At 33.8% G+C, this 8890-nt stretch overlaps 2 long non-coding RNA genes across 2 annotated transcripts; both read left to right on the top strand.

Moving 5' to 3' along the window:
• The first annotated feature begins 3015 nt into the window (after window positions 1-3015).
• Window positions 3016-4361, top strand: LOC143462996 (uncharacterized). Its single transcript, XR_013118232.1, has 3 exons — window positions 3016-3179; window positions 3814-3918; window positions 4101-4361. It is a non-coding gene; the product is annotated as an uncharacterized LOC143462996 (long non-coding RNA).
• A 1409-nt stretch (window positions 4362-5770) lies between these two features.
• Window positions 5771-8792, top strand: LOC143473205 (uncharacterized). The gene is made up of 3 exons (XR_013120474.1): window positions 5771-5940; window positions 6333-6692; window positions 6878-8792. It is a non-coding gene; the product is annotated as an uncharacterized LOC143473205 (long non-coding RNA).
• The last annotated feature ends 98 nt before the right edge of the window (window positions 8793-8890 follow it).

Here is an 8890-nt window from a genome sequence, read left to right as displayed (position 1 = left end):
GCAAATTTCTTGTTGGTATATATTGCAAGTGTACTTGAATCGGACACAACATTTAAAATGTTCATCAGTTCTTTGACTGACTCAGCCAACTACATTCCAACCTTACGTTTACCAAGAAACAAACAAGTAACAGCTAATCATTCCTCGATGCTGAAATCAAAATCACAGGTACTTCATTCGATTCTTGGGTATGTAGAAAAGATCGCACACTGGCCTTAAACAAAACTTTCGGTCAAACGCACCAACGGAATGAAAGTTTAATTGCCTATTTTCTTAACTGAGCCTATATAAAATTTGTTCTAATGGAAATTTATATAGCCTAAAGGTGTCGAAAAACTGCGGATAACGATTTTCTGGCACTTATTGCAACCTCGTGGTATGTAAAATGCAGCGCAACCCTGCCAAAGTTGAATTTAACATATCATGTTAAACATACTGTAAATCTATTTAAGAAAAATTGACGACTGTAGAGTTTGTCGCCATAGAAGTATTTGGTTTGTTAGAGCAAACTGGGATTTGGGAAAGTGCGGTCTTTTCGAGAGGTTTGTATGGCCTATTAACATTTGTAACGTTTTGCTTAAAAGTTGTTTGATTTGCGGCATAATTGATTCCCCGATAACTAAAATACGGCATTCGACCAAGAACATTTTCTCATCCCTGCGCTAGACAGAAGACTGAAAGTTAAAAAGCATGGTAGCAATGGCACAGATGCGAAAAAACATTAGCAAATTATTGCAGTGTCCTATAGTCGCTTTGCAACCGATGTTTAGGCTATATTGCTTTTGACAAAATGATTTCACCTGTTAGGCTACGCTAGGATTCCACAACGTAGAATAGTTTAAAGCGTGAGTTAAGAAATAACAGTAAATCAAACTTATATTTAAACTTACAATCCTCATTGAACATTGCTCATGACTAGTTATCTCCATAATTTTCAGTTCTAAAGTATGAAATTAAAATGTTATCGGTTCCATTTCGTGTTGCGTAATTGTTACCAGAGAAATGAAGTTGAAAAACAACAGACATAATACTAACCGAGAACTGAAATTTGGACACAGCTTTCGTTAGTTTTCGAATCAAAGTTTAAGTTTAACAGTTAAAGCTAGTTTAAAAATTTCAACATGTAATCTTTGAATTGTTCATAAAACGCTAAACAAATTATGTCTAACAGAGTCACAGGTCGTGCATCGGTAGGCTAGTTTAGTTTAACTTTAGCCTACCTAGGTTACGGTACTATCGGTTCCAGCAGGCCTAGGGTATATTTTCGCGTACGCTTTTTGCCTTAGTATACTGTAACAGCAAGAAAGTTATTTTAAAATACATGGAGCCCAATCCCAATGCGAGCTACCGGTATCGTATTAGACCAGATTAACGTTTTTAAACCAATGACCGTTGTACGTCATCAGCTGAAAACGACATGTTACATCCGGGATACTTTTTGGTCGTTCGTTCAATTTTCATATTTGTTCCCGTTAGTTATCTTGGGATTTCAATGGTCTGTGATCTCCAGGTACTCTACGTAATAATTACAGCACGTAAACAATGACACAATGCACACATGAACACAATGACAGAACGGCATCCTGGGACGCACAAGTTGGTTTGGTGAATAATAAATCCGGCACTTCTGATCTAACAGTAAACATATAAGCTTAGCAAAAAGTTTAACCTGTGAGTTGTGTTAGAATAGTCCTAGATTAGCCGGAACAATCCCAGTGTGAGAGCCTGTTCCGACGTTCGGTTCAGGTTTGTTAAATGCTTTTCCCAGTTGATGGGTCATTTTTTCTTTTATATTGAACGATTTATTCAATGACATTCCGTTTTACGATCAAATTTTAAAAGCACTGTTTCTATATGTAATAGGAACAGTATAGCCTACGCTAGCAAGTTACACGAAATAGACAAATTAGACCCGCTTGCCAACGATAATTTTGTGTTTAAGCTTATGTCGTCGCGCATTGGGATTTTCTTTTATTTCGTTACATTTTCCAACGAACCCGGCACAATCAATGTAAAATTTACTACACATACTTTTGAAGATTTTATGACCAGTTTATTTCGTTAGTATCATTATCACTATTTTTCGTTATAGTAATGGTCTTTTATATTAAGTACACTATTGTATTTGTGCGACTCAAAAATCAACAATTAAAGTTTTAGTCTTCTCTTGTTGACAGTTTGAAAAATACGATGAGCCTTGGAGTTTAGTTTCAGATTAAGGAACACATTTAGCTTTAAGTTAGGATAATAATTTTCAAGTTAAGTTAACTGAACACTGAACAGAAAAGTATATGACACTTCAGCTTTAAATTTAGGATTTTTATTGAAATAGTGGTAGTCAATTTTTACTGCAGATAAATACCTTACATCAACCAAGTTACCACTTCTTGAGTGCATGGGACCTGGGTGTAAAAGCACATCTTGCTATGTAAAACACTACGTTTTTCATCTACCACGGTTATTTCTTTTTATTGCCAGTTGCAACTCTCCCGCTGTCTCCAGCAATTTATGCATATCACATATCAGGCGCGGTAGTTTTCTTTTTCGAAGTGACTATTCAGTATTCACCATATGTAGGTCACGCAGTCTGTTATTAGATAGGCGGTTAGGTTAGCAGAAGGGCCATGTAAGAAGTTGCTTTTAGCTGTTTAAGGCTTTATTGGAGTTTTCTTTAGATTAGAAGATAGATTTAGGTTACTGTGTTATAACATTTAAGTTAGGTTAACAAGAAAATGAGATAAATAGCTTCGAACGCACGATTTCTTCCTGTGACAGCTTTTCTTTTTCTATAGCAAGTATCGTTAACTATACAGACCGTGACCTTAATCCAGTTTTTGACAAGCAACTATAGGCCTATATATACAAATTAAGATGTATACATCTTGCCTACAAATTTATTTATACTATAGATTCTATAATATAGAAGCATTGGTTGCTGGATGTTATTTTTCTTACGTAATGGCATTCCATTGTGACCAAACACTCAGGAAAATAACGTGCATGATTTTTAGTAAATAACCATTCACTTTGTTGAGGAGGCCAATGATGATAGCTGAAAGGTCATACGTTAGGTTCTTAAATCTTTTGCATTTGCTCGGAAGCGTTTGGGAATTTAATGTCCATCAACAAGAATTTTGCAAAAAGTGAAGTAAATGCAGTGTAAGCAATTTTCGTAAAAAGTAAGTGATTACTAATAGGCCTACATTGTTATAGAATAGACTATAGACTAAGAACAATTTGAAGCAAATATGCTGATGTAATACATAAATTAATATCGATTAATAAGCTTGGAATTAATATTTGCATGAAGTACACTGTAATAACTTTTTATGCGTTTTGTTTCATAAAGTATGGCAATTATTTTATCTTAAAGTTTTAAATGGACAAAATATTTTGACACCATTTATCCTGTTGGTACAACGCGAATATTCAATATTAAATGCAAGACCAAAAACGCATTTTTTTTATTTTGCTTGCAGCCGAAAGCATCCGCAAATGACCAACACACATGTATATATTCGTACAAAATAGGGATTTCGCCAATCAAACTAACGTTTTTTCCATCACTCTTTAAGTAGGCTATATATTTAGCGGTTTTTCTATCAAAGCATCAATAATAATAATAAACAACAACAACAATTATTATGTCACCAAACTGATTATATCAGAATAGTGTGGATAGAAAAATATGTCTTAATACATGCAATAGTGCTACACACTTTTACCATATTTTCTTGTTAAATGCATGCTTTGGAAACAAACATAGCCTATATTTAAAAACCGAGAATCAATAAAGCTTTTACTTTTGCTTAGATAAGCGTGCTATAGCGAATAAAGAATAACTAGTGATGGTTACAGAATTAGAATATTGGCGAGCACCTGATGATTACACGGAGAGTGATCGTCTGCTTGACAATGGTAAGTATGTTTTTAACTTTGCTTTCATATGCACAAAGAACAAATCTCACAATCTCGCATAACCTCCTCAATCATAAAAAGCGTATAGGCTATGTCAAAACTTTCATGCTAAAAGAACATGTCGATGGCATCAAGAAAAAAGTCTTTATATCTATCAGCTGATATCTTTTCCTTTTATACAGAAATAGATACAGATCTCAGTAATGTCTCACTTCTTGCTGATCAAGAAAAAGTCGAACCGGAAAATGAAAATGAAAAAGAAAAAGAAAATGTAGGACATAAAATTGTTCTAGTAACCCACGGAATAGCAGACATGCAATATTTAACCTCAGGTGGCCTGTTAGGAATTTCACTGTTATACTATTCATTATGGGGTTTATTGCTTTACTATGTATTGACACCTGCGACATAAAATATAAAGATCTGTCGCACCTAAAAGGGAACTACGACTGCAATCTTTGAGTCTGTATTTACAAATATTAAAGCTTTGAACATGATGCTGTTAAGAGAAAACAAATCAAAAAAATGTGCACTAAGGACACTCATTTGAGTCATCTTGTATATTTATAATATACTGAATATAAGGTTTTACACTCCAAGCAAAGTAGAAAGATAAGTAATAGAAAAGTCTCTTTTAGAAAAAAAGTTTACATCGAGCCAAATAAAATTTAAGAAACTATTTAGTGTTATAACTTGCGTTTTCGTTCTGTATATATAGTAGCGGTTTAAAGTGCGACAAGCGTAAAATTACTTTTAACTTTTTTACTACTAAACTGAAAATAACCCAGTCAGTGAAGTGAACATTGTAGTCACTGCATGCTCATGACATTGACCAGTGATGGTTGATAGGAAAATTTTCTATGATGTAGCCTATAGATTATTTGCCAAAAGTTAAAAATTTAAGTTTTAAACGCTGAATTACTAGACGTCTTGACCCAAAGTTTTTGTAAAAACGTTGTATAAAATACATAGGCCAAAAGAAATTTGACGGTACGGCGGTTTCCTGCAAAAATGACATAAGCAGTATTTCCATTTGCGTGAATTATCATCGGTACCACTGTGAGGTATAGACGTACACGAAGGTATATAGAGGGCTTTGTTACCATATATAACTTACGTTTTACGTGTGTAGTGTGGCGAGCAATGTAAACCTGTTTTAAAAGGCAATGCTGCTTGCTACCATATAATTTTCAATTACAGTATAGACTACTAAACTACTTTTATAACTTAGTAGTCTATGATTACACTCAGTATGCAGTATAGGACTACAATAATTTTCCGATGTCTTGCCAAATTTGTTCCGGGTGGCTTGACGTAAAAATGTCGTGTGAGTTAGCGTAAGTTTTCTGATCAAAAACTTTGTTTTCCTTATAAATTTGTAAGTTTTGCTTTCTTATTTGTAAGTTAAGTTTCTATCCTTGTCGGCAATCTCTGAAGTTTCTGAGCAGAAAACTTACGCTGAGTCATGAACTATCTCAATCTCACAATGCCCTGAACAAATTTGGTATAACACCGGTAGAGTCAATCGCCATGATGGTCATTGTCAGGGAAGCGGGAAGCACGGTGGAAACGGGAGCGACCAAGCTCTTATTAGTCGGGCCCAATTCAAAATTGTGTATACATAATAACAACGATATAATGGTATAGTGACTAAATATAACTTAATAGTCAGTTGCCCTTATATCGTCACAAATAGAAAGGTCGCTATACTACTTCTTAAAGCTTTGTTAATTAAAAATCAACCAATGTAAATTGTACACAAAGTAAATCCAGTTTGTGCAATATCATCAATAATTAATGAATTAGTTTATATGTATATACAATATAATACGCCATTCAGCTTGTGGATGAAATTGTGAAGAATGTCATTGGACGCTTAATAACCCAATGGTCTGAGAAAGAGCTATTTACGTTTTGACGGTTTCTCGTTCTGTGAGATGTCATGAAATTGGTTCTGACTAACTGGATTTGGTCCTGATTCACTTATAAGTTATGCAAAGATGCCTATGGAATAGATCAAAGGTGGGCAAACTACGGCTCGCCAACATGGTTTTTGTGGCTCTTCTAGATGACTAGTAATATCCATTAAATTACCGTTCATTATCCATGCATTGTTTACCGTATTTGCATTGACATAACTGATTTTGCGGTTCGCTGGCTCTTTCATTGATCAAGTTTTTCCACCCCTGGAATAGAGTATTTAGTTATATTTTTATTTATATTTAGAATTAATATTTAGAGAATAAATAGGTTTTAGTACTATGAGTTATCTCAGTTATTGCTGTGATGTTTTTCTGGTTGAAATTCCACATCTTTATGCAAACACTATACGTCGAACTTAACAGATTTTCCCGAACTAGTTTGTCATTGAAGAAATGTCTTGTCATTGAGCTGTATTTATTTCTTTATTTCAGGTTTTCCAACCATTGTTACGTCATAATGGAAACGCGCGTGGTGTTATGTTCATCATGGAAAGTTACAGTTATTTTCAAGGGGAAGTCGCAATTGTGTAAATATCACCTTTGCACATTCAGCCATGCTACGATTAGTCACCAGTTTATACCAATGTACATTCAGTCACGCGCTTGTGCAGTGAGTATACACGTTCGTGCGACCGTGAGCCTGAATGATGTATGGTGTTCATAGTAGGCTACTAGTCCTACGCTCGTAGAAGACGGGTGTTGACAAACCTTGAGTTGACCGTGGAAGTTATGGGACGTTTTTCGCAAACAGTCTGGTATAATGTCATATTTAACCAACTGTTGGGGCTTAAGGTGAGAAGATAACTGTTACGATATGCATAAATGTGTCGGGATATGTGCCATAGTATATGAGAAAGCTATTAAACTACTAAGAAAACTATAGAGGTACAACTACAAATAGCTGCATTTTTTGCAAAGTTAACTGGAGTTAATTTTTTGCATTATACATACTGGTAGTCATAGCTTATTTAATTTAGTCTAGGTGGAAAAATACTCACGCAAGAAGATTTATCATTTCTACATCATCCGCGTTACTAATTCGATCCGTATTGAAGTTGGCTGGCCAACAACTAGCACTTTAATTTAAACTAGGTTGAAAAGTAAACACGGTACTATGAAAGTTGATTACACAGTGAAAAGTTTTACACAGAAGCGGTTTGTGTCAAAGCGCAAAGGAACTTAAATGTTAGTTTACTTTAGCTAAGTAAGTTTGAATAAACGCCATTCTCACACTTTCAAATTCAATATAAAATGACCGTTGTTGACATAACTTCCGGTTTCACACAACGCAATTTGCCGGTGAAATCATTACATGTAGCTATTTAGATTTGCCCGATGTTTCCTATTTCTGCTTCCAGTTAACCTGTGTTTTGCAAATTTCTTTGTTTTCTGGTCTTAATATGCATGACCATGGATACCGTATTTCTTCAAAAAAAAGACTCAGCTTATATTTATTTCTTCGATATTCTTTGTGCCGCGTATATTCATGGACGGCTTATATTTTTAACGTTTATCATGCATGTTTATCTAGTGGGGAATTCTTTCCTTGAGCGCCTAAAGAGATCAAAGTTTTTTATACCATGGTACTATGGTGGCCAACACGTGACACACAAGTGTTTTGTTAATTTTGCAACTTTTTTTGAAAAGTTTTAATACTTTGAATTTTTATTTATTATTTTTAATTTCTTTTATTAATTTTTTAAAAGCATTTTACATTACTTCTTATATTTTTGCTTTTAGGCTATATTTAAAATATTTTTTTTTTCAAAAAACTTTATGCGTTATTTTAAAACTGTAATGGCACTTGTCAGCTTCGTGGAAAGTCTGGAAAGGAAAAACTACTCGTTTGAAAATATCCCGCAGTGTGAAAAATTTTTAAAAACAGAAGCATTTTTAATTCAAAAAAATCATTTAAACAACGGTTTTCAAAAAAATAACTTAAACATTTTTCAAAGTCAATTTGAAATAATTACAAAAAAATATGTATATCCAAATAAATGTTAAAAAAATTTCTTTTAGATTTAAAATTTTTTAAATAAATAAAAATCCCAAATTATTAACATTTTTCAAAAAAAGTTGTAAAATTAACAAGAACTTGTGCATCATGTATCGGCCACCCATGCAGACAATACAGCATCTACAAAATGGCAAATCTTCTGTTGGTAATGAAGCGTGGTTCGTTAATATAGTAGCAGTTTTCAGGTGCCCATAATAAGTTACAACTTACAATATTGTAAAAGTAAAATTTAAGATTGCTGTTGATCATGATTACGAATAATTAGACCTATTAGAAAAAATCCAGGGCAGGGTGGCACGCGCGGGAATTAAGCAAACTTTATATAGTTCGTACCTCAACCTCTGCATTTCTTGTGCTGGTTTCAAATAAAATTTTAAAAAATATTATGACCATGAAGCTTATTTGTGCTGTACATTGCAGTAAACTCCAATTTTGTTGGGCCAGCTTTTTTAACTGAAAGTTACTAATTTTGCCTTTATCGGTGAACTTTGCTTTAAACAAGTTCATGTCTTGTTAAATTAAAAAAACTCTCTTCGTCTGAGACAACTTTACCATAAAGTAAGCCTAATAAAAATAAAAGCTTCGGACACTCAAATCCAAGTTACAAAACCAAACCAAAGTTTGCTATAAAAAGTGTAGGCTGCTCTATAATTAAGTTGTTTCAATTATATGTAAAGGTGCACCGAAATTTCGACAGACCGAGTTAATTCAGCCGAATCGGGTAAAAGTACCCAAATTCCGTTTGCGGTCGTCATGTGAATATTCAAAATAAATGTAATAGCCTGCTTGAAAATTCCTTGATTGCACAGGAAAACTATAAAAACAGTGAATATGGTAGTTGTTGCACTTTACAGGAAATCTATTATATTATCTAGAAATAAGGTAAGTAAGTACCTAGATTATGGTATAACTATCGTATTTCATTAAAAGTCGTCGTGCATAGGCAGGCACTGTTTTGTTTACTTGTACTAGC

This window comes from Clavelina lepadiformis, chromosome 1 (genome assembly GCF_947623445.1).
Source record: "Clavelina lepadiformis chromosome 1, kaClaLepa1.1, whole genome shotgun sequence".
NCBI lineage: Eukaryota > Metazoa > Chordata > Ascidiacea > Aplousobranchia > Clavelinidae > Clavelina > Clavelina lepadiformis.
Note: the sequence above shows the minus strand (reverse complement) of the source record. Positions and strands in the feature narration are given on the sequence as shown.